The sequence below is a fragment of the Oryzias melastigma genome, linkage group LG6, assembly GCF_002922805.2.
Source record: "Oryzias melastigma strain HK-1 linkage group LG6, ASM292280v2, whole genome shotgun sequence".
NCBI classification, from domain to species: Eukaryota; Metazoa; Chordata; class Actinopteri; order Beloniformes; family Adrianichthyidae; genus Oryzias; species Oryzias melastigma.
The window spans coordinates 30722775-30749296 of NC_050517.1; the positions used below are offsets into that span (position 1 = coordinate 30722775).

The 26522-nt window shown below is 40.3% G+C and overlaps 2 long non-coding RNA genes across 3 annotated transcripts in view; one reads left to right on the forward strand and one right to left on the reverse strand.

The window, feature by feature from the left end:
• Nucleotides 1-4249: 4249 nt before the first annotated feature.
• Nucleotides 4250-26522, reverse strand: part of LOC112152249 — a 140491-nt gene continuing 118218 nt past the window's right edge. The window contains exons 3-4 of the long non-coding RNA XR_004948109.1: nt 19557-19604; nt 4250-5572 (exon numbers count right to left, since the gene is read on the reverse strand). This is a non-coding gene — a long non-coding RNA (uncharacterized LOC112152249). The remainder of the gene's footprint in view (nt 5573-19556; nt 19605-26522) is intronic.
• LOC112152247 lies at nt 15508-16353 on the forward strand. 2 transcript variants are annotated; one of them, XR_002920266.2, is made up of 3 exons: nt 15508-15645; nt 15724-15819; nt 15926-16353. It is a non-coding gene; the product is annotated as an uncharacterized LOC112152247 (long non-coding RNA). The 2 variants fall into 2 exon arrangements; XR_002920265.2 differs by having other exon boundaries at nt 15598-15819.

A 26522-nucleotide genomic window follows, 5' to 3' on the forward strand; every position in this document is an offset into this window, starting at 1 on the left:
TTCGGAAAGAACAATTCGTCTGAGGAGTTGGTCAAAGACGGTGAACGGAGTGACAGATGGAGGAGAAAAGGAGAGCAGACAGACATATGTGCAGCTCAAGAGGCGGATGTGTCTGTGCAGTTGGAATACTAGGAAGGAAGAAGTGAAGAAGAAAGAGTGGTGGAGGGGACAGCAGAGAATGAAGCCTCCCTCCCTCCCCAGCAGCAGCAGCGGCGGCGGTGGCGGTAATCTGAATAGTGGGGCTGCTGCTGCTGGACAGCTGGCTGCAGCTGATTTTTGGGCAGACTGTGGAAGAGCGCTTGTCTTCCTGCAGCCAGCTGCTGTGTGCAGAGGCCACAGTGACAGCACAAGGCTCAGAATTGATGAGCGGAGCTGGCAGTTCAATGAGGCGGATGGATGGAGTGCATTGAGTTTGACTTCTCTGAAGTCGCCTGGACTGTACGGCAGCAGAGCGCAGCTGCTGCTTACTGTAAACGCTTTCAAGCAACAATAAAAAATAGAAGTGGAGGAACAGAGATTTCTATTAATATGATCCTCACTTTCTCCTCCTCTTTCTGCATCCACAGAGAAAATTTGGTGCTGTATTCAGACTGGACACATTTGGTTGGTTTCCCCTGATAATCCGGTGAAGGCGCCACATGTTCGTCCGGCCAGATTGGGGCTTTGGCTAGTGATGATGTCACACGATGGTAACACCACTTAATTCAGGGGGTGTCAAACTCAATCAGACAGGGGGCCAAAATCCAAAACACACCTCAGGACGAACAGGATAAACATGTGTTAAACAATCTAAAACTACATTTTAAAACTTTAAAAACGTAACTTTAAAACATAATTATGAACTAGATATATAGCAGTACCTTTGATAATGCTAGTGTGAATGCTAAAAGCTGAATTTGGCTGCTGAAGATGCTGAAATGAATACTTAAAAACACTTAAGCTGATAGCTGAAAATGCTGAAGCTGATGGCCAGCTAAAATATTAAGTGTCAAATTAGCATAAAAAGCTAAAAAAAAGAAAAAAGTTAGCCAAAACAGCTAGCATGTAGCTGAAAAAAAATGGCTAAACTTCAAAATAGCCTAGAAAACTGAAAAAAGCCTAAATTAGCCAAAACAGCTAGCATGTAAATATTAGCCTAACTCCAAAACAGCCAAAAAAACTTTTAAAAAGCCTTAATTAGTCAAAAACTAGCATGAAGCTGAAATATTAGCTAAACTCCAAAATAGCTTAAAAAACTTTGCCAAAACAGTCCAAAAAGCTACCACTTTTTTAAACTTTAAAACCATAACTTTTTACCGTAATTCTGAATAATAAAAGTCAGGAATATTATTCCAGAATCAATCAACTTAAACCTTAAATAACTTTCAATATTTTACTCTCCATAAAAATATATATTGTGTCAAAATAATACAAGTTATAAATGAGCCCAAGATAACATCGAGTCATTAATAACAATAAAATAAAATGATCTGGAGGGCCGGATCCGGCCCCTGGGCCGTGACTTTGACGCATGTGGCTTACAGGCTTTAGAAGGCCGCTTGAAAGAACACAAAGTTCAGGATTTGGACCAAAGAATTTTTCCAGTCTGAATACATTCTAAAATAAATACTAGTTTTTTAAAAGGATTAGATGCATTAACGACATTAAATTAAATATAAATGACTTCATATCTGTGGCTCCGATTTAAACTCAACCCAGAAAAGGTTTAGAACTGCGACTGCAGGACATGCGATGGATCAGAGCGGCTCCGTGAGCTCCAGGAGAAGCTGGTCCACGCCGTTATCACTCACAGTTTGAGGTAGTGTCAGCACCACACTCAAAGGTAATTTACACTTCGGTTTGCATTTTACAACACGCAACAATGCAGAGCCACTCATTAGCAAGGCATGCCTTTGTGGGAACTGGGCTGAACCCCAGCAGAGAACGTGACTTCTACCACCCAGGATTCTTCTTCTAATGCTTTAATGTTGTTTACAAAAGAAGATTATTAGCAAAGGAAATGATGCTATCAAATATCAAAGGCAAAAAGATATTTTTAGCAAAATAGTCTTTATTTTCTCATTGTCAGGTGTCTCATCGTTGAAAAAATGCTTTTGTGGAAATGTAAAGTCTCTTTCAGCTGCAAACACACCAGCTGACAGTCACAGCTGTCTGCCATGCAGCATCACAGCTACAGCTAAACTTCCATGAGGGTCTCTAAAGTGCCTCTGACTGAAAGAAAAAACAAAAATGATGATTTTTAAAAGTAAAAGTTACTTCATAAGAACAGAATCTAGATTCGTCAAGTTTATACATTTATGGCTGAAGAACGATCAAGGTTTTTCCATCCCTGCTGACATCTAGAGGCCATGTTTGCTTTAGAACACTTGATAGAAAGTCTGATCTTTACTGATTTCTGGGTATTTGATCAGTTTAAATCTTTAAAGGTGCTTTCACACTGAACACAATTTCACTACATATCGCCTGTCAAAAATATGTTCCTGAGTTTGACGCCACAGCTGCATGTGGGAGGAGCTACCAGCTAATGCATTTAGGATGATCGGAGGAACAATGTTTGTGGATTTCTCATTTAGAATGTATGAAGACACAGATGATGCTGAGAAATTAACCAGGTTTATTTATGGTGGAGAATTCTTCAAAAACATCAGTAATCATGTCTCCATGTTTGCGTTGTGTGATTATTACCAAATATCTTCCTGGTTCTGTCTGTATGTCAGCCGTTTCCACTGTGTTTCTGTGTCTCTGTGTCTGAGCTTGTAGGTTCTCTTTCTCGTATTAACCTGAGAGGGAAAAAATTAAAATCATAGACCTATTTCCTTTTTTTTTTAAATGTCTGGATGAGGCCCGAGCCGGCAGACTCTACACCCCACAGCGGCTCTCTGTCTGCCGGCATATCGAGAGAGTGAGCTCCACTGCGGGAGAGAAAGCCGCTGATCTGTCAGAGTGTACCTGGCCTTCACCCCAGAGTCGCTGGATGAGCTCTGAGAACCTGAACCTGGGTAAAGGAAAAAGAAGGAAGTTCAGGACAAAAATGCTCATTTTGGATTAATATTCTACCCGCTGATCGAGTCACTGAAAACGTCACATGACCAAAGCTGAGTTCCTGATTGGTAGATGTAATCTGCCAACCTGTCAAACTTCAGATATTTAAAATTTGGCCACGCCCCTTCCGAGTCACACCTCGTCGCTCAAATCGAGCTGCTGCCAGACCTTCACGCTATCTCCGTCGCTCAAATCACGCCGCAGGATTTCAGGTCGTCTCGTGTCACGTCTGTTCCATTGACTTAACACTGAAACTGGCCGCCTACGAACCGCCTCTGGACTGACTTTGGACTGACTCTGAACAGCCAATGAACCTCCTCTGAACCGCCTCTGGACCACCTCTGGACCGCCTCTGGACCACCTCTGGACTGACTCTGAACAGCCATTGAACCTCCTCTGAACCGCCTCTGGACCGCCTCTGGACCGCCTATGAATCCTGTTTGGTGTGAACGCACCTTAACGCCACAGTTTTAACTCCAGTGTTTACAGTCCTTCGACTGCCCTAACCTTTAAACAAAATAAAGTTTTTCACTTCAAATCTTAAGTTGAAGTGGATTGGCGTTAATATAAAAGTAGTTAATACATTTAGATTTTTGGGGATTACTGTTGATAAAAATAAAAAATGGTATCAAAATATTGAATATATTTAAAAAAAATCTTGCAATTTTTATCAAAGCTAAATATTTGTTAATAATTCTGTATTTCTTCCTGATTTTAGCATATTTTTCATATTGTTTGTAAGTTTGTGGTAATTCTCATGAATTAAAGATTTAAAGCCAAGAAATCATTACAGAGAATGTGAATAACTCCGTACATGAGCACACCTCTGAACTATTTCTGACGTCAAGAATACTCAAAGTTAAAGATTTATGTTCTTTGCAGACGCTGCTGGTCGTGTTTAAAGCCAAAAATGTGATGTTGCTGTGTGGTTATAAATGAAGGAAATAGTTGAAGAAATGATGACTTTAAAGTACCTAAAGTGAAAGGTACACTTAAACAAATGACTATCTCCTTTGCTGGGGTCAAAAAAAAGTTTAAATGTAAAAACAAAAAGATTGATTTGAATGCAGAATTATGTAAATATAATGTTCCTGATTGTATTAATGTTATTATTATGGATTTAATTGTTTTTATTTTTATTATACCCACTCATTTAGCCATCAATTTGTATCAAATAATAAGAATGGAGTAGATTTATCAGACTTGGTCTTCATCGTACTCCTGTTCTGTAAGTAGATTGTATGGATTGAACATTATAACTGAAAAAGAACAAACAATAAAACATATATATAGATACAAATATTCATTGGAGGACACAGGTCTGGAGCTAAAGCTCCAATGTAAACGTCTGAACAGTTTTACAATTCTGAACACTTTTGTTAATATGTTTAATAAAGCCTTTACCCTCTTTTGACACATTTTAAGTTAATCCTGAATACTAAAAAAAGTTTTTATAAAAGTTTTACAAATCTGAAATCCTGAGAAATTTCCATTTCCAGCTAATGATTTTGTCTGCCGTCAGGTCGTCTTGACCAAAGAGCTGAACAGAAAATCAAACATGAATAAAATCACTAAATAATATAATATCATAAACAATATCAATAATCAATTTATTGTTATTTTTTATTGTTTATGTTCTTATTGTTTCATGATTTTATTCATGTTTTATTTTCTGTCCAGCACTTTGGTTGATTATCCTTTAAAGGTTTTATATAAATAATAAATAAAATTGAATAAAATCAATGAAACAATAAATGAACACTGTAACAAAGTGTCTTTCATTTTTATAAGAAGTCAGACGAGTTTCTGTCAACAGTAAGAAACAATTTCATATTTTCTCTTAATATTTCTGTTTTTATTTATGATAAAAAATTTTTTAATTCATATTTATTATAAAAGTAATGATGTAAAGTGAAGCAGAATAAAATTACAACTCTCGGGTCGGTAAAGTCCAATTAACTCTTTACTGTTAAATGATTTGGTGTCTGCTAACAAACAGCCGGTAAAATGGTGTCTGTATTTATTGCATTAGTTTTATAATATATTTTATATTGCATTTCTTTTAAAAAACAGTTTAAAGTGGTAAATATGTTTAAATTATGTATTGTTTTATAAAGGAATAGAAATGAGCTGTTAAGCTACAATCTGGTTCTAGCATCTTTGCTTTTTAAGCTCAATGTATTTCTCTGCTGTCCTGATAAATAAGTAAACAAACAAACAAATAACCAGGTATAAAGAGTGTTCTTTGCACGGATATTATCCTGCGTTTGATGGTATCTGGTATCGGAGTTCTCCTCCATTGTTTTGTTCCACAGCCTTCATTCTGTCAGCAAACACTGAAGACCTCCAGATCCTTCCACCTTCCTGTCCTATCAAAACAGGAATGATGTCATTCTCTCTGCAGCTCCGGATGAGAATCAAACCAAGCCCAAGGTCCACAGTAGCGGCAGCATCCTCCTGTCTGCATGTCTGTCTGTTTGTCTGTCTGATCGGGACGTATCCGGCCGTCCTGACTCCCCCAGGTCCGCGCCTGAAGCAGAGGAAGGAAGGCCGTGCGGTCACACAGGAGGGAGGAAGGGAGGAAGAGTGTCCTGCTGGAGCTGATCCACTCATTACTATGGCAGGGCTGTGTGCACCAAACCCATGGCTGACAGGCAGAAGGAGCTGCTGTTATTGGTGGAAAACATTCAGCAGATGAATCTTGCTGGCACACAATCCTGTTAGGGGCAGTGATGGTGCACGTGTGCGGCGAGTGTGACTCAGGGCTTCACTGTTGAGCAAAGGGTGACGGCTAACCTCAGTGGAAATTCAACTGAGTCATTGTGTTCAGTGACTGCAGCGAACGCACGGCTGCGAGAGTACGTGTGCGACAAACGGGCTGCACGACCACGGTCAAGACTCCCCTGAAACAAACACAAATGTCTATAGTGCGTCTTTGTCCACTAGAAAAAGTTGAAAAATGAAAAAGACAAAAGAAAATCAAATGCAATTCCTTCTTGTATCGTAGGAACAAGCGCGCTTTGCACCATTTTCTGAGCAGTTTCAGTTTTAGTGCAGCCCTCACCAACTGCTGATAAAGACTTTTGTGCAATAACTGCAAAATAAGAAGAGAAGTGGCACAAGACAGACAGAATTCTGGCAAAATTCAACTTTTTATGGGGAAGATGAAAACACAGAACATCAGGAGGTGGTGAAATGTTACTAAATTAGAATATCTTTCTTTGTTTTATATGCTAAAACATTTAAGTCTTTGAATGCTGAACTGAGAGAAAGGTAAGAATTAGGGCTGGGTATCGATGATCATTTCCAGAAAAGATTCAATTTGACTCAGATTGTTTCTGATTCTTCTGATCATCTCAATTCAATTCTATTCTATTCTATCTTGAGTTTACACATTCACACCCATTTATTTAGAAATACATGAATAATCTATAAATGTTTTGAATATATTTACATTAATCTGATCCAGATCACATACTGTAAATGTATCAGTGAAATAATGAGATTGTTAATATCATCCAGAGTTACATGGATTCTCTAAAGGAGAAGTTCTAACTAAAATATTCAGATCATTAACATGTAAACATTGTTCTGCTTCTCCTGGAGGACGTTTCAGTTTGACCACTAGGTGGTGATCGCGCTATAGCATTACACTTTATTCCAGAACAAGATGAAAGAATGAGGAAAAAACTGTTTTAGATCACAAATGGTTACTTTAATATTATTTCCTTAAAAGAGTTTGTAAAATTCATATAAAGATGTTCATTTAGTCAGGATGTATATTAGCGTTAGCATTAGCCGTCCAATGGGAAATCCCATTATACGTTAGCATCAAGCTAGCAGACTTTAGGTTTATGTGCTAAATCGATCTATATTTTTATGAAACAACTATTGATCTATTAAGTTTAAATTGATTCAAATCGGTTAATGGATTTAATCAACAGAAGTAAGAATACATTCATACTGGAAGGTTTGTATTAAAGTTCATCGGTTCTGATGGTCGGTAGTTTTTAGTTATTTAGCAATCCTGTGAAAAAAACATTTGCCAATTTTTTTTGTGAACAAAATGGTAAAAGTTTATTAATATAGTCAACATGTGTCAATTCATGGCCCGGGGGCCGGATCCGGCCCTCTAGATCATTTTATTTAAATGTTATTAATGACCTGATGTTATCTTGAACTCATTTCTAACTTGTATAATTTTGATAAAATTTATTTTTATAGAGAGTAAAATATTGAAAGTTGTTTAAGGTTTAAGTTGATTTATTCTGGAATAATATTCCTGCCTTTTTATTATTCATAACTATGTTAAAAAGTTACAGTTTTAAAGTTTTAAAAATGTAGTTTTAGAGTGTTGAATACATGTTTATCCTGTTTGTGACCTCAGGTATTTTGGCATTTACTAAGATTTAGGTTGTTTTGGAGTTTAGCTATTATATCAGCTTCATGCTAGCTGTTTTGGCTAATAAATGTTCTTTTTTTTCTTGTTTCTTAGGATGTTTTGGAGTTTAGCTAATATTTTAACTACATGCTAGCTGTTATGGCTAATTTAGGCTTTTTCCATTTTTTGGGCCTTTTTTTAAGTTTAGCTGCTATGCTAGCTGTTTTGGCTAACCTAGGTTTTTTTCCTGTGTTTTTAGGCCAATTAGCTGGTTATCTATTTCAGCATCTTCAGCGGCCACATTCAGCTTCCAGCATTCACACTAGCATTATCACAGGTAATGCTGTATATCTAGTTCATAATTATGTTAAAAAGTTACAGTTTTAAAGTTTTAAAAATGTAGTTTTACAGTAAATGTTTTTTCCTGTTCGACTCGTGACCTAAGGTGTGTTTTGGATTTAGCCCCCTTGTCTGATTGAGTTTGACCCTCCTGTTTTAGTTCTTTTCTATATTTTTAGAAGGCCCGAGGTGCTGCACGGTCTCTGTCCTCCTCACACATTCACACACTGCTGCTAAACACTGGCGCTAAGCTATCACTCCCAGGACCAATGTGGGTTCAGAGCGGGAACCGAACCTGTTCCAGTAACAGGTTGTTATGTTGCAAGACAACAAAAACATCCAACAGTGCAAAGCCGAAGAAGCAGGACTCCCAAAAAAGTGTCTAAAATGTGACATCAGCTAAGGAGGAGCAATCAGTGAAAATCTGAGGGAATGACAGATTTCCATCCATCCGTCCATCCTCCAAACCCACTTCACTCCCGTTTGGGATCACGGGGATGCAGGAGCAAATGCAAAGCCTGACAGGTGGACGGTTCACCAGTTCTCTCTGAAACAGTCAAACAATGTCTGAGAATCAACTATTAACACGTGAAGCATGTTGTTGGACGGCGAGAGAAAACCAGAGCGCCACGAGGAGACGTAGAAATGTGCCAACTCCACACTGCAACGGGGGTTTGAACCACGTGCTAACCACTACACCACTGTGGAAACCCCAATGCTAAAAAATCCAATGAAACAATGCTGTTTAAGGTCAATTTCAATCCCAAATTTAAATGACTGTTTACATAAAACATTCATGGCGTGTGATAGATCGCTGCCAGTATGGATGATAATTGCTTAATTTAAGTTTATCTGTGTTGTTCCGATATAAAAACAACTGCACTCTTTATTTTTGAAATGTGTACTTGTTCCTAATAGATCCATCACTGTATGTTCATTCATTCATTTATTTTCCTGACCGCTTCTTCCCTTTCGGGGTCGCGGGGTGCTGGAGCCTATCCCGGGTACTGACGGGCGAAGGCGGGGTTCACCCTGGACAGTTCGCCAGTCTGTCGCAGGGTTACTGTATGTTAAAAGGAGCAATTTGATTGGACAGTAAAGGAAAGGTTGAGCATTTCTAATAAAGAAACAGAAAATAAATCCAAACTTTGTGTTATTGTAGACATTTAAATATTGGTATCACATCGAACACGTTCTCGTTCCAAAGTCGCCACATTTTGACCTTCGGTTCAGAACCTCCGTCTCACATCTTCACGTTTTGAGTGTCCCCAACGTGCTGGATGTTTCCAGGGGTCCAATCATTTTGTTGGACCGATACAGGGTACGGACAAAACCTTGGAACGTGGGCGGTACCAGTACCCTAACCCCAGCCTGGTTCGTGTCTAGTACCGGTATTGCATCTACAACTGGTACCGATCCACTTCCAGTACTGATCCATGTCCAGTACGGATCCGCATCCAGTACCGAATGTGGACCGGCACCAGTACTGATCTGCATCTGATATTGATCAGCATTCAGTACCGATCCGTGTTGGGTGCAGATCTGTGTTTTGTACAGATCCATATCCAGTACCGGTACCAATCCGTGTCTCATTCCGATCTGCATCCAGTACCGATCCCCGTCCGGCACCGATCCATGTTCGATACCAATCTGTGTTCCATACCAGTACCGATCCGTCCCAGGTACAGATCCGTGTTTGGTACAGATCCGCATCCAGTACCGGTACCAATCTGTGTCTCATTCCGATCTGCATCTGGTACCAATCTACATCCAGTACTGATTCGCGTCCAGTACCAAATGTGGACCAGCACCAGTACTGATCCACGTCTGATATTGATCTGCGCTCGGTACCAATCCGTCCCAGGTACAGATCCGTGTTTGGTACTGATCCATGTTAGGGTTTGGATACCGGTGTGGTCCTGGTCCCGGTTTGCGGTTCTGGAGGTCGGGGAGCCTTGATTTTATTGGAACAGCCAGAACGCCCAAAACGTCAGTTAGTGACGTGGAGGGTCCTCGACCACGAGTCAAAATGTGACGACTCGGGAATGAGAACGTCCTGGATCATCGGATCGGACGGAAAAATGATGTCGGCTCATCCTCCTGAAGCGGGAAGCACTTTTCTTCCAACACAGTTCTGCGTGGAGACGTTGACCTCTCCTGGGGACTCTATCAAGACGAGGAGCGACTCCTTCAGGGAATTTCCTGAATTGTCCCTCTTTTCCAGAAGGGAACCGGACGATGTTTCAACACTTCTCAGCCTCTACGGGACAACCTCCAAACCTCTGGTGTTCCGCCTGGGAACACGTTGGGGTTCCCAGGCTGAAGGTTCCTGAAAGAGGGACGCTGGAGCATCTGTGTTTAGTCTGCTGCCCCATGACCAGCTGAGATAAGAGGGAGAAGACGACGGATTATTCTAGAGAAGCTGACAGTGAATGAAAATAGTGAAGCATAATAGGGGCGGGATTAAAGAAATTCATTTCCTCCCACTCCATGTCAAACAAGAACTGTTTTTGACAAGCTTCACATTTAGTGGATTTAATATGTGATCCTTTGTATGTATAAGTATAAATATGTCTCTATGATTAAGATCATTTATATATTATTATTCATCCATGTGGGCGTATTTATGGTCACACATTTTCCTTCACTTTTAGTTTATTTTAAACTTTTTTTCCAAAATCAAATGAATGCTCCAGTTTGATATATTTATGTATATATATAAATATGTTTTTCTTCTTTAATAATTTTGTTTTGATTGTTTGAAATAAACCAATCCAATCTCAGCAAACATATTTTTACTTGTTCTGTACAAAAACTGTTAGTATTTTAATGGTTTTTGAAGAGATTTTTTAAATAATAACTGAGTATAAGTACTTTATTTAATATAACAAAAAAGGATAAAAACAACTTTGTTTTACAGTTAAAAAAAGCTTCAGTTTTGTCAATCCATCACTTCCTGCACACAGACATGTTTTCGCTGTTTTATATTTATAAATGTTCATTTGTGTTCTGTGATAAGAGTTACACTCATTCTTAAGGACACACCCAGCCTGTTCAGTTAAATATAAATGGTGAAGTAATGGGAATAACTCTGCTCTGTTGATACTGTCTGGTAATTTACGGCCTTTACAGACTCTTGGACTCTTTTGAGAGTTAAATGTGGAGAGCTGTTAAGAAATCAATGCTGAGTCAGTTAAAAACATAGAATATGGACACAAAGATGTTAGTGTCAAGACAAAACTGCTAAAACCTGTGGTGGTTCATGTATCCGGTTTTCTTTTAAAGCATCTCATCATTTCCCAACAGCCAATGGGATTTGGGGGATGAAACTGCAGAGGATGATTTATGAGTGATTGGGATCCGAGGAGAACGAGCACAGATCTGTCTTCTCTGTTGAGGTTAGTAACAGTCAGAGGAACTCAGATTTAAAACCATCTGATACTCAGAACATGCTCCTGATGCACCTTTAGCCAGCCTTAATGACACACAGCATCAACAGTTAATTCTATGTTCTGTCCATCTTCTGATCCCTCTGAATCCCTAGCGCTGCTGGAGCCTATCCCAACTACTATTGGATAAAGAGCAGTTCCGTCCTGCTGCTTCGGCTGGATCCTTGTCCATCCCGTCCTTCTGCTCACCTGGCAGGTGTGGCCAATGTGCCTCAATTGGCACCTGGTGGATATTTAAGACAGACCAAAGGCAGGAGGGAGCAGAGCAGAAGACGGAGGATTGGTCGGGTTTTAGTCGCTGTGGTTCTGGTCTGTTTCGTTGTTTTTCCCTCTTTGTCCTCGGCAGTCTTATACTGCTGGGTTTTGTTATTTTAGTTTGGGGTTTAGGACTGCCACGATTAGTCGACTATTAAAATAGCTGACGACTAATTTAATAGTCGATCAGTCGTTACTTTATATTATATGTAGTCAGAGTGAAATGAAGTTGAAAGTTATATTGTGGTTCTGTTAGCTTGTTGGACCATTTTGGCATTTATTAAGGTTTTTTTAGACTATTTTAGAGTTTAGCTAAATATTTCAGCTGCATGTTAGCTGTTTTGGCAAACTTAGGCTTTTTTTCAGTTGTTTAGACTAATTTGGAATTTAACTAATATTTTTGCTGACTATCAGCTTTGGTGTTTTCAGCTAATAGCTTAAGTGTTTTTTAGCTATCAATTTTTAGCATCTTCAGCAGCCAAATTCAGCTCACAGCATTCACTCTAGCATTATCACAGGTAATGTTATATATCTATTTTGTAGTTAGTTTAAAGCTAATGGTGGTTAAGATCTGTGCTTTACATCCAGCTTGCACATGATCTGATTAGTCGACTATTAAAATAATCGTTTGTGGCAGCTCTACTGAGGTTGGTAGTCTTCGTTTGTGGGCTTTGTTTATTTGTTCTCTTTAGGTAGTTTTGGTCAGGGAGCTGCTGACTCCGACGGTGGACATGGCTGGTCAGACTTATTTTATGTTTGGTTCCAATTCCTTTTGTTTGGACCAGCTCACTAATTTTGTTTTACCTTTTGCTTTTCAGGACTTTTCTTTGTTTCCCGTATTTGATAAACTGTTCCTTTTTCTCACTGGTTTCCAGTTTTTCTTATGGACCCATTTTTGGTTTCCTTCCTGGACTTGAGTCAGGTCTGCCCGTCGCGGTGCATTGTAGACAGGTGACCAGTTTGTCGCAGGGCCAATTTGGTGATACAGTTATTTGGTCACACATTTTAGACATTTCTAGAGTACAGAGCAATCTCAACCCAATGGTTACAGAACCAGATATGATTAACTGGACGGCTAAATGTCTTCTGGCAAAAGTAACTACAACAACCTCCACTTGTGTTGTTTTTTTTCAAATTTGGCATCTTTATAAAGACTTTAATTTTCTTTTGATTAAAGAAAAGCCTGAATCTGGTGCTTTGAGAAACAACTGTGTAAACAATCCTAAAAACAGACCCTTGTAGCCCAAATATCTCTGACAATCTTGTTTTAAGCTGGAAACAATTTAGAAGCCTTGGGTGAGTAAAATAATCACGTAATACAGGCTTGATTAAGCCACTTAGGGGCTGATGAGAGCAAAACGCTTTGATACGTTTAGGTTGTTTGGTGGACAGAGCAGTGGCCAAAGCTTCTCACCACGTATCTGTCTGTATCGCCGTGGACATCGTGAAGCCCAGCAGCATCTAAGCAGGTGATGGAGACACCAGCGGGGGCTGAACCGCGCCGTCTCTTCACGAACTCGCATTGGAAAGCAACGCAAGCGAATCTCGTTTTCATCTTATCTACAGGAAATAGCATTAGCCAAAATTGTACTCTTGGGTTGGAGCTTGAAAGAGATGGCATGGCTGCAGCCATCATTAGCCCTGTCCCCCGACGTGTGGCCTGCCTCTGATCCACAGCCAGCGCTGGGAGGGCGAGCCGAAGGTGGGCAGGAGAGGGCCGGCAGTCCTGGGTGGGCTCCTCCGCTCGGGCCCCGCTAATGGGCCGGCCACCATCACCCTGGTATGTCGGTATGCAGGCCACCACTGCTGGAGCTGACGTCACGGGGGGTTAGAGGGCGGGGTCAAAGCTGTCCACAGTGAGGACACAAGTAGAACTCCTTCACGCTTTCTGCCACAGGCCGTCCATTTTCCATCCTCACAGAGGTAGTTCTGCTCAGTCTGGCCTCCCCTGAGCTCCTTCACGTCCCACAGTGCCCCCCAATGCTGCCAGTGAGAATCCGGCCTTTTTCCCAGCAGTTCCCAACTGTTTTCCCATGCTCCTCTCTTCCTATTTGGGGCTGTTAAGGCGATCAAACCAGTTGTAAATTAAGTAAAAAAAACTCTTTGATGAAACCGATCAATTCAAGAGGCAAAAGTTTGTTGCATAAACTGCTTTGTATTAATCTTTAAAGACATTCACTACTTAAAAACATAAGTGAGGACGCTGCCAAACGGGTTTCTGCAGGATGAGAGCGCGCTTCCTGGACTTCCAGAAACAATGAGATAATTGAAGGCTGCTTAAAGCAGAAGTGTGAGACTCAATCACACAGGAGCCAAGACACACCTGAGGAACAGGACAAACATTTACCAAACAAACTGAAACCACATCTTCAAAACTGTAACTTTTTAACATAATTATGATCTGGATATATAACATTACCTGTGATGATGCTAGTGTGAGTGCTGGAAGCTGAATTTGGACACTGGAGATGCTGAAATTGATAACTGAAAACGCTAAAGCTGATAGCCAAAAATGCTTCAGCGGATAGCTGAAATCACTGGAGTTAATAGCTGAAATCACTGGAGTTAATAGCTGAAATCACTGGAGTTAATAGCTGAAATCACTGAAGTTAATAGCTGAAATCACTGAAGTTAATAGCTGAAATCACTGGAGTTAATAGCTGAAATCGCTGAAGCTGATCGCCAGGTGAAATATTAGCTAAATGCCAAATTAACTAAAAAATGAAAAAAGCCGAAATTTGTTAGCGTGTAAATATGAGCTAAACTCCAAAATAGCCTAAAACATCTTAGTAAATGCCAGAATAGTCCAAAAAGCTAACAGAATGTCGATTTTTAAAACTTAAAACTAACTTTTTAACATAATTCTGAATAATAAAAAGGCAGGAATATTATTCCAGAATAAATCAACTGAAACCTTAAATAACTTTCAATATTTTACTCTCCCTAAAAATATATTTTGTTAAAATTATACAAGTTAGAAATGAGTTCAAGATAACATCGGGTCATTAATAACAATAAAATGACTCGGAGGGCCGGATCCGGCCCCCGGGCCTATACTTGGACACACTTTGTTCTAAAGCCTCTTTGTGAGCAGATGGATCAACAAATTGCTTTTTTGGCCCGCGGCAAACTCCAAATCTGTTGTTTAGGTTAACAGCGTTGCCAATTAGTGAGAAATATGACCTCTGCCCTGAACGATTTACCGCTAAACCTTCCAGCAGGAACTGAACCGCCATCCAAACGGACTCAAGTTGTTTTGTGGTCAAAAATACACAAGTGGATAAAAAGAGGAAACTTAAATGATTCTCCTTTCTTACTGTAGGAGGAGGAATGAGATCCAAACAGAAGACTCGGTCTTATCAGAGGAGCACTAATTATAGCACAAAGACTTTGTCCTCGTGTCCCGAGAGAGAAAAAGATGGAGGAAGTTATCAATTCTTCCCAACATACTTCCTGGGAAGGGTTAAAGCTGCCTTTTTCCCTTGTGGGTGTTGATGGGTTTTTCCTGAATGTCTAAAGAGGAGCTATTTCTGTGACTCTTATCCAAAGTAGAACCACTGCTGTATTTTTAACTCAATTTCTACGGATCTTTTCCTGTTAAATTATTCATCTTGTTGATCTCTCCAAATATAAAACAGTAATAAAACAGAACACAATTGCAGTACATTTGCTATAAAAGTTTTGTACTTGCACGACCAAACCCTCAGTGGGACGTCATCCTCTCTACAAAGACGTTTAGTCATTTTGGGGGTTTGTTCTGCACAGAACAAAGATGTGGTTCTGCATCAAACTGTTGATAAACTGACACCAATGACAACAATGTTGTTTGTAAAAGAGTTGTCCTTTTTCTAGCATTTCAATACTTTACAAAGGAAAATGCAGCAATTCCACTTTAGAGTGGAGGGTCTGAAACCAGAAGGTAAACGGCGACCAGGTCGTACCTGTTAGGCCGTTTACACACCGCCATCAGCAACACGCATTCAGGCAGACACTTCCGAAGTCTGCTAACACGCGTTTGAGGGTTTCCACGGTGACGTGTAGCTACACCAGCCTCTACAACTGTTTTCAGTACAAAACAGGGAGTCAGATTTGGTACTGACGTATGGATGGCGTCACTTTTAATTGATGGAAGTTTCAACCGTCTGAAAATTGATCACGGAGGAGAAATTAATAACTGTGGTTTGTACCGACCGGATCGAAATGACGCCAAGTCTTTCATAAATTGAATGTGCGTCACATACCCCATGTGCACTGTAGGACGCGGAACGGCACATCAAAACGTGGAACGGAACGGCAAGATGTGGAACGGAACTGCATATCAAGACGTGGAACAGAACGGCAAGATGTGGAACGGTATGGTACTAAGTGGGTCGAGAGTAATGAAAAACTTAAAAACTTATCCCATCTGTTTCCAAAGAAAGGTTCCAAACGCAACTTTTCTTGTGTTCCCCGTCGCCAGCCTGTTTTTAGCGCTCAAGCTATCCGAGAGAATTCCACGGATCGGCACTGGTCCACGGCCCGGTGGTTGGGGACCACTGAACAGCACTGGTCCACGGCCCGGTGGTTGGGGACCACTGAACAGAACCGGTCCACGGTCTGGTGGTTGGGGACCACTGAACAGCACCGGTCCACGGTCTGGTGGTTGGGGACCACTGAACAGCACCGGTCCGCGGTCTGGTGGTTGGGGACCACTGAACAGCACCGGTCCACGGCCCGGTGGTTGGGGATCGCTGGTTTAAAGCATCAGAAAAATATCACCACAACGTTTGTTTCAAAAACATCTGAAGATCATGAAGCACCAGACGTTTCCTCACATGTGATACTCATGACCTTCTCCAGTGGAACCAAAAATAAACAACCATAAATGTCCAAAGACTTAAATCAAAGGTTTACTAGTGTTGTGTTTGTTTACCGTTCTACAAAGGCGACATTTGTCTCTACTGCGTTTTACTAACATTGAATTTTCCTCCATTTACAATGTTGATATTAAATACTACAGTTCTTTCATAAAGACTTGATGATTTTACATTCACATTGTTTTGTTACAGTTTCACAGTATTAACATATACTTGCAATGATCATTTACGTTTATATTATATTTCGTCATTAATTTCATTTTAATTGTTTGGGAAGACACATTTATCAACGTTCTACGGAAAAACATCTTCAGGCTAACTCTGGAGCATTTTCAGCTCCAAAAAATTGCTGGAAACTGTGACGTCAGAGGTTCACGATCCGTTTGCTTGACCTTTTTCTACTTCCAGTAGACAAAAACGTGATCTTAAGGCTCAGATAATCTCCAACTGGTTTGTGAACAGAACAATGAAGCGCCTGTTTTCATATGACCTCCACAGTAACCAGATCTCAATCGTTCTGAGCATCTTTAGGATGTGGTGAAAAAGGAAATTGGTCTTATGATATGCATTAACTCTTTCACGCTCATATGCTATTAAAGATGAGAAATTCTGAGACATTTTGAACAACTTTACCTTAAATCCTCCTTTTCATCATTTTTGGGAAAGAAGTTATGAGCTGCATTTAGAGTTACATTTTAATGTTACCATCTGCAGCCGCTCTGGTGAATTTAAATTAGGAAATTCAATAATATAAATAACATTTTATTTGCGAGTAACCTACACATGTGCAGTGATGTGTGCAGAGTTTGTTTCCTGCTCACAGGCAGAAACATAAAATGCAAAACAAATAATATACATAATATATACTTGTACCTTTGTGATCATTACTTTAAAATGATCCCAAAGTTCCAGTTTGATTCAAAAACAACCCAAACAGATTATTCTGGTGTAGAAAATGACAGACTGCACGACACTTTGGGAGGGAGCTTTATGGAACGTCAGTGATGGATTTAACATGAAAACTGCACTGAAAGATGGTTGAAAAACCTTTGATGGCTGAAAAAGTGAAATCTAAACAGATTGAGAGTGAAGGAGAACTGTGTGGTTTGTTAAATCTGGAGTCAAACATTCAAATCCAGGGGTGTAGAGCCTCTAGCACCATCTGGGTCGTGCTTTTGTGCAGATCCGTTTTTGCCCTGCAGAATCCCAAACAGATCGCAGAGATTTGCATGAACTTCTTAAAGACCAAAGAAGACCACGGAGGCCGAGCATAATGCTCCTTTCTCTCCAGTGACGGTTGACCTCAACCCCAGGAAACATTTATGGGGGTCTTAGAGAGCGAGCAAGACGAGCATTCCTGACATCACAAAACCCCCTTAAGAACATTGTTAAACAGTAACAAGGATTTTGCATTAATGCTAAAGGTGATGCGGCGAGCGCTGACGCTCTAAAGTGGCAGCAACAAAAAGGAAATCTGTGCATGAAATTCATTCATCCCTTCTTTTGAAACCTATATACCGGCAGATACAGGAAAGATAGATTACAATGGCCGAGCAGCTGTCAGGGCTGGTCATGGCAGTAACCATGGTAACCTGGAGAAAAACACGGCGGACGCGACGGGATGAGGATGAGAGGAAGTCGGGGAGAGTCGATGATTGCAGCAGCCTCCTCCTGACACGCCTGACATCTACGGACATCAACCTCCAGCTCTGTGCTTGTTGTGCAGACGAGAGACTCACTAAACCACCTGTGTCAAAGTCAAGGCCCGGGGGCCAGATCCGGCCCTCCGGGTAATTCTATCCGGCCCTCCAGAGCACTTTATTTATTTGTTATTAATGACCCGATGTGTATTTTTAACTTGTATGAGTTCAACAAAATCTATTGTTATGGAGACTCAAAAACTGAAAGTTATTTAAAGTTTAAGTTGATTTATTCTGGAATAATATTCCTGCATGTTTATTCATTATTATTAATTAGGTTAAAAAGTTACAGTTTTAAAATGTAAAAAATTGGCATTCTGCTAGCTTTTTGGAATATTTTGGCATTTGCAAAGATTTTAGCTATATTTCAGCTACATGCTAGCTGTTTTGGTCAATTTAGCCTTTTTTCAGTTTCTAAGCTGTTTCGGAGTTTAGATATTTTTCAGCTACATGCTTTTTTATGCTAATGTTTTCATGCTAATGTTTTCATGCTAATTTGGCATTCAGCTAATATTTTAACTGGCTATCAACTTCAGCATCTTCAGCGGATAAATTCATCTTCCAGCATTCACACTAACATTATCACAGGTAATGTTATATATCTAGACCATAATTATGTTAAAAAGTTACAGTTTTAAAGTTTTAAAAATGTAGTTTAAGAGTATTCAATAAATGTTTATCCTGTTCGGCCCGCGACATAAGGTGTGTTTAGGATTTTGGCCCCTTGTGTGATTCTGTTTGACACTCCTGCACTTAAATAGCTAAAACTACGAGGATAACAGTGGAGAGTCCAGTCAGTCCAAGACAACAATCCACACTCAAGAAAACCGAAGCAATGATGTTCAGCTGATAAAACCCTCCACCCTTAAAATAATCAAAAGTAGACAGAAATGACACTTATGATGCTTTTAGTAGAATCAAAAGTCACCGTGCACGAGATGATGGAAGCTGAAAAAACACCTCAGATAACATTTACAGGAATCTAAGCTTGGGGTTTTATAGTCAAAGGCACTAGTGGTATCACATCACTGTAGAATCAAGGTCAATAATAGACTGAAAGTTTCTTCAATTTGGGGGATTCTTCACCTGCTGAGAGTCAAATGAGTTCAATTTAATCCAGTGAAATCAAAACACAGACGCTTCAGTCAATCGGTTAGTATCAGCTAAACTGTAGGCAGTAAGTAAGTTTCATTTCTAAAATTACTTCATACAGACAGTAAAGAGCAAACATTTCCACTCCACCCTCACAAGTGAGTTTTAGCAGAAACTACCACCAGAGCAGAAATCAACCTGCAGACGCCAGCTGTGCAGAATTCAACCATCAACTCACAACACAACAACAAACCTTCATGAGTGCTGAGACAGACTGTCTGCTTTGTCCTTTCTATCACCACAACCATACAGGGATCACACAGAAAACATCTGTTTGGTTCTCACCAAAGTGTAATATTTGTCAGAAATCATGTGTGTGAAAACACAACAAGTGTTAATGTGCATCAACCAGCGTCTCAGTGAGAAGAAAAATGTGTATTACCTGATAACACCTCTGGAACAAACGTTTTTCAGCGACCCGATCCGAATCCTAAGACACAAAAACAAAGTATTGATGAGGATGTTGGAAATCCTTCATGTTTGCTGTCAGACTAAACAGAACTCGGCATGTTTTAACAAGAACAGACATTTCCTGAGAGGAACAGAAACAAAATCATTTGTGTGGATGTCAGGTTATTCTCCTGACGTTTTTCATTCTTCAAACACGTTAAACCGCAGTCACATGACCCATCTGGGCGCTGTGGGATTCTGGGTCGTCCAGGCCGGGTTCTGGAGGGTCAGAGAGAGGAGCATCTTCAACCCTTTAACACCAGAGCTTCAACTCCACTGTTGACATTCCTTCAGCTACTGTAACTCTTCAACCGCTGACGTAATTCCAGTGGATTCTGAGGATCAGCTTCAGCCGTTGCTGATATGCAGCACTTTACATTGGTGAAGGTTTAAGCAATCAACCTAAATCAGATCATTCTGTACATATGGAAAGATTCATGTCAGAACCTATGGGAGCGTTTGTCACTCAGGTACATTGAGAAAATGAAAAAAGTCTTTCCAGTTGGAACTTTTATTTTGAATTATGAGTCACAGACGCTTCCATAAAAATCTGATTGACTTATGGCGGCTACCTGCATGGTTACCTGGATTGCTAAGCTAGTAGCCCCAAGCTAACAAAAACCAAACAATAAAACATCTTTTTAAAGTTTCTTCGGGGAGAAAAGATCCAGTGAGGAAACCGAAGAAGAGCCTTCGACTTCAGAGAACAAAAAAATCTGTTTACAGACGAACCTCCAGATACGGAATTATTCAGACAGTTGCTCTCATGTAGCATGTAGCTCTGGCTAATCCGCAGCGACAGACTCGCCACTGTTTCCCACGGATAATATGGCCAAAAGATTCAATCTCCATTCCAAATTTGATTTTTTTTCTCCTTCCTTTTACTTTCTTTAACAAAGGTTACAAGTGACAGAATATTTTTAACAATGACTATTTAATTTTAAGATTTCCTTTAGAAATGGACTCATAGACAAAGTGCAACTAAATAGAAGCTGTAAAAATGTTTGTAGATCGATGCAGCTGGTGTTTTTGTGAGGTACCGCTAACTTAAGCATCCCATAAGAGAAATAATACAATCATTCAGCAGAACACTTATTGTAACAAAACCTTCAAACTGATGCTGCATGTTTGAAGTCACAACTCCAGAGACCAAAATCCAGTTTTTGACTTAGTAGATAAAAGAAATTCGAAGCATATGTTTTACTGGACAAATTATTACATTATTTTATGAAGAAAATAAATAAAAATAAAGATAATATGTTTTCAGCTCTGTTGTCAGGAGTCTGCCCACTGTCTACCCCTCCGGCCGTCCACGTGCACAGTCCCCAGAGTACTAATCATCCCACAGCTGCTGCCAATCACTCATCAGTCCACACAGCATATATACCAAGCTCCCACCTTAACACCCCGTGAAGTATTGAGCCATTAGCCTTACTGAACGTCTTTCCAGCAGTCTGCTTCTCCGTGTCTCGACCCAGTTCTGTTCCTGTTTGATCTCCTGCCAGCCTCCGACCTCGAATCCTGCCTGTCTCTGACCTTCGTCTCCGCCAGCCTCTGACTAACCCTCGCCGTGTCCGACCTTCGCCTGCCTCCGACCTCCGTCTGCTCTAGCCTCTGATGCTTCCATGCCGGCTCTGATCTCCGCCTGTCCGACCACCGCTGCCTTTGCCAACATATCGCTGAGCATAAATAAAGACACTGCAGATGGATCCGAACGCCTCCGAGTCTGTGTTACATCTGTAATGTCACAAAGAGACTACTAATAGTACAAAGTGGATTCTTGTCTGGTATTATTATATTTAGAAAATACAGTTTTCATAAATGTACTTTGAATTAATGTTGTATTTATCCGCCTCGTCCTAAAACGTTACCTGACTTTGAACCGATCCTCTGTGTTTACGTATAGGAGACACAGTTTGTTAGCATTAGCAGCTAGCATCGTAGCATGCTAGCGTCAGTGTGAAACAACAGCGCTGTCTTCAAATCAACACTTTAATGAAGCGTTCTGTTGCTGCTGTAAACCAGCAGCTTTATCCTCCAGTTCGTCTGGATCCTGTAGAATATCGTCCTGCTGCTGCATCAGCCAAAGAGCTAACGGCTACACGGAGACGATTAGCGGAGGGCATCTCGCGGCACACACGTTCTTTTCTTTTCTTACGTTTTTTTTGGAACAAGCTCTTTTTTCCCTCTCTGTCTTGCAGAAGAAGCTCCTCTGCTAGCTGCAGCTTTCATGTCCGCACTTTGCCACATATGGACGGACTTTACACAGAACTACGGAAGCCCAAGAGAGCAGAGAGCTGGGAAATTATTTTGGTGTTTACTAAGATTTTTTAGGCGGTTTTTGAGTTTAGCTCATATTTCAGCTACATGCTAGCTATTGTGGCTAATTTAGGCTTTTTTTCAGTTTTTTAAGGATATTTTGAAGTTTAGCTATTTTTTTTAGCTACATGCTAACTGTTTTAACTGACTTGAATTTTTTTTTATTATTATTATTTTGGCTAATTTGACATTTAGCTAATATTTTAGCTGGCTATCAGCTTTACCATTTTTAGCTATCAATTTCAGCATCTTCAGCTGTCAAATTCAGCTTACAGCATTAACACTAGGATAATGCTGTGTATCTAGTTCATAATATGTTAAAATTGTTAAGTGTTCAATAAGACCTGACGCCCGCAGCACGCCCGTAGGAAAAACGTGCATTTTCCCTCTAGTGACTCCTTGATATTTCCGTGCGATCCACCAGCATGACCTTATGACCTCTACAGGTTTGCCCGATTCATGCCTGCGGTCCGCTCGTATCCAGGCTAACGCGGATAAGACTTTAGGTGAGGAGCGAATTGACTTTCCCTGTAACATTCTAGTACAGCTTATTGTTCTGGAGGTTTTCATGTGACGTTATGCTCAGAGAGCGATACGGTGAAGCCGGCGTGAGGGAGCCACATAGCCGGAAAAACCAGAGATCTGCGTAAAGTTGTCAAAACAGCTTTTCTATATAAAAAAAAAATCAATACAGTGGGAGCATAAAGCAGGTGAAAAGCAGAGGTCTGACTGAGATCCATCATTCTTTAGAAGTCAGGAAATGGGATCAGATGAAAGATGAGTAAGACATGCAGTGCTTAAGATCCTGTATTGTCTGAGATGGCTTTTTAAATATCTTCCATTATCCAGGCTTGTCTTTGAAACTTGAGCTCCCGGCTCAGCACATCACTCACACACTTTTCAATAAACAAACTCAAGACCAGGAAACTTGATTCAGTGGAACAACTGCCTGGGATATTTGCTTTGCACTGTGCTTCTATCTAAACCTGTCTGATGACATCTGATAATATTTATTACAGTTGAAACCTGGCAGCTCTTTCTTAGAAGTTCCTCTTTCATTTTCAAACTCGGTAATCTTGTTTGAGCGTTTTGTTTTCTTCTCTTCCCTGCAGGTTCCCGTCGGAGCGCTGGCTCGCTCGCTGTGCTGTGAGGTTTAAGGTCTGCATCGTGTCCTGAAGTGACAAGCGCCGCAGGGACAGGCCACACTGCGAGCATGCGGATGCCTGAGTTGAAGGGGAATCTCCCTCTCTGAACACTCATTAGTTCTTCAAACAACCTTTGCTGGGCCTCTTCGCTGAAGGAGATACAAACAGCTGCATTTTATCACGGTATTAGAAAGTTGCTCTGTTGTCTGTGGCTCTTTTGGTGTGTGCACAATGTTAACAGTTCATCCAGGTGGGGGACAACAAAGAGACAACGGCTGCAGGTATTCTCCCAGAGCTGCTCCGGCTCCCTAATCTCCTCATTCTGACACACTTTGATTTGCGAGTCAGTTCTAAGCCTGAGCAAACAGCAGATCCTGTCGCCACCCAGGAAAAGATTGAGAGGAACATTCAGCCAGCCCTTTGGTCTCCGGAGCATTTGTTCACCTATCTTTTCAGCCGCCGTGATCTGGAGAAAAGAAAAGCAGGTTGATTGGCAGACGCCGCTGTCGCTCTGGCTCCTCTTTGTGAATCGGTTTGTTAAGAATTCATCCCCCATGACAACACAGATGTTCCTTCACAGAGGTCAGGACGACTTACTGATGCGTGAAGACACGCGGGACCGTGTTGACAGAGATGTTTCAGATCATTTAACAATCAAGGTGGGATCAAGAAGGTACAGAGAAGGAGAAGAGACCAGGAGAACGACGGCGGAGGCAGAAAGTAAGAGTTGTGTTCACTTGAGGGGACAAAGACTCCGATTCCTGTCCTGATACTGAAGCTGGAACCACTGAGGGTGTGATGGGGGCGGGTGTATCATCTGAGCATCGATAGTATCGATACTCAGGTAAAGTATCGATACTATCGTGATGAAATCGATACTTTCGTCACAGTTTTAATATAGTGCTCCCAGATTGGGCAAAACACAGTCCAGTTTGAGTAAAAACCTGCCCAATCTGTGCAGGAAACTGCCCAATCTGTGCGGGAAACTGCCCAATCTGGCAACATGGTTTGTTTATGTAAACAGTTCAGCACCTCCTCACACCTTAGCCCCACCCTGGTTCATCAAAGAGTCTTTAAAGAGCCACATGTTTGCACCAATCAGGGCCAGCCCTGAGCATAGGCGAGCTAGGCAGCCGCCCAGGGCGCCAGATTACAATGATCTTTTTATTTTAACAGTTTGACACACCACTCATTTTGTGTAAAATGTTTTAAAATGTGAAAAAAAAAACAAATAAAATAACTCAAAAGTTTCTAATCAGGTTTCGTCTAGGGCGCCATGCAGTCCAGGGCCGGACCTGGCTCCAATGACAGGATTTTTTTGGTTGAGTAAATATGTATTAGTGTTTCTTTAATCAACTTTTTTCACTGCTGACTTTAATACTGTATTATTGCCTTCATTTTTTTAAATATGTATTTGGAGGGCTGTTATGGTTCATTCACACTGAACGCGGCCGGCGCGGCGGAGGCGTCAAGTTTCAACGTTAAGTCAATGTAAAGACGCGATCTGCCGCGGCGTGATTTAAGCGGCGAGCTTGACGCGGCGCATAAACCAATCAGCGACCCAGCTTTGAGCATGTGACGTTTTCAGTGACCACATCAAAGAGTAGAAATAAACATTCAAGATGGCCGCTCGATGCAAGGAATTTTCATGATGATCCTCCATGCGTTTCATCAACCCACGGGGGGCACTAGCTTCCTGTAAACGTCCCAGTTACTGTTGGGCGAAGGCGGGATTCATCCTGGATAGATTATAAGATCGTCACAGAGCTCACTGACCTGGATGGACGGCTACGCTAGCCAGCCGGTGGATAGCTTAGCGAGCTAGTTATCTCTGGTCCTCAGAGCTGACAGTAATCGCTGCTGCAGTTTTTCTTTTTTTTAGGGTGTGTTACGACTGAAGATTGCATTTGGTCTTCATTCAGACTGGGATCAGGATTTGGACCAAACCTTGTAAACTAAACCATGTGACTAAAAATCTCTTCAGTCATTGGCCAACAGGTACTGAGGCGGTCAAAACAAAAAGAGAAAGAGGTTAGGTACTGCAGTTTATTCAAACGTTTTAATTCAATGATTAATTCTGATCATCTACATGAAGGCCAGGTTCAATAAATATTAAAAAATACATAACATTTTAGAAAACAAAGTATAATTCCAGACACACACACACACAAAAAAAACATTTTGGAAAACTAAACGAAACGTTACAGAAAACCGAAACATTACTGATCAGATGATCATCACTTCATATCTAATAACTCTATTAAATGAATTCTGTCTCTGCAAATAAACCATGGAGGGTTTGTGACAATAATATGTATAACATTTTAAGTATCCATTAGTTAAAATAGGAGTTTAAAGACAACATTCTTAGAAAATGTAGAGAATGAGTTAAAATGTGTTAATAGACAAATCTCAGTTAAACTTCTGCTTGTTGTTTTTTTAAGTGAATGTTGATTTTCCTCCAGCTTCATTCCTGTGTAACATCATATTCAGGTTAGCTGAAGCTGCTAAAAATAGCAGATCAAAAGGGAAAAATCACATTCAAGTCATTACTTAAAAGCCTTAAATTACGTTTTTTTTGTCTTATGATATATAGATCCAATATTTATTTTAATGATTCTGTTTTTCATTGGGAGTAGCTAAAATAATGAAAAATAAAACAACTTAAAAAAGGATTTTTGTCTAGTTTTTCTTTTTTTCATATCACTTTATAGCCATGAGTTGCACTACTTTAATAACCCATATGTAGTTCATGACAGTATGTTCAATGCCAAATACATTAGTAGGTAAAAGTGATACAAAGTTTAACTCTTAATTTTAAATTTAAGCTAAAAGTTAGACCACAGATCAGTGTTAATATCATGTGTCCATCCACACAGAAGTACTTTGCTTTAACTTCACAAAACACGATTTCTAACTGATTGATTCGCTGTAAATCTGCATCCTGGAACTCCTGAACATTTTATTAAAGTCCCTGAAAATACTTTTATTGTGAAACATCATGAATTAAATCAGTTTAGTTACAGGAATGGCATTATTTATCAAAATTGTTCACTTGATTTTTTACGTAATCCCTTAAAAAAAACTCTGAAATTATTACAAATTACGATTTATGTTGCAATTACTGAAATAAAGTCATCTTAATTTTTACGTTTCTTTGTGTAGTTTTTGGTGGTCAGAGCTTCGCTGGAGTCCCAGAACTCCACACCATATCTAAAAACATCATTTTAACAACACTTTATTCAAAAAGTTGAACACATAAATCTGTGAATAATGCAGATCTGTAGCAGGTTAGAACGAGTCAGAGGATAAAGTCAGAAAGAAAAGGAACACCGTGATGCTGTGGGTCATTTAAAATGTCAATGTTTATATTTAGAAAGAAGAACTAAGAAACTCTGTTAAAGTAGGAAGACAAACTAACTTTGCTTTTATGC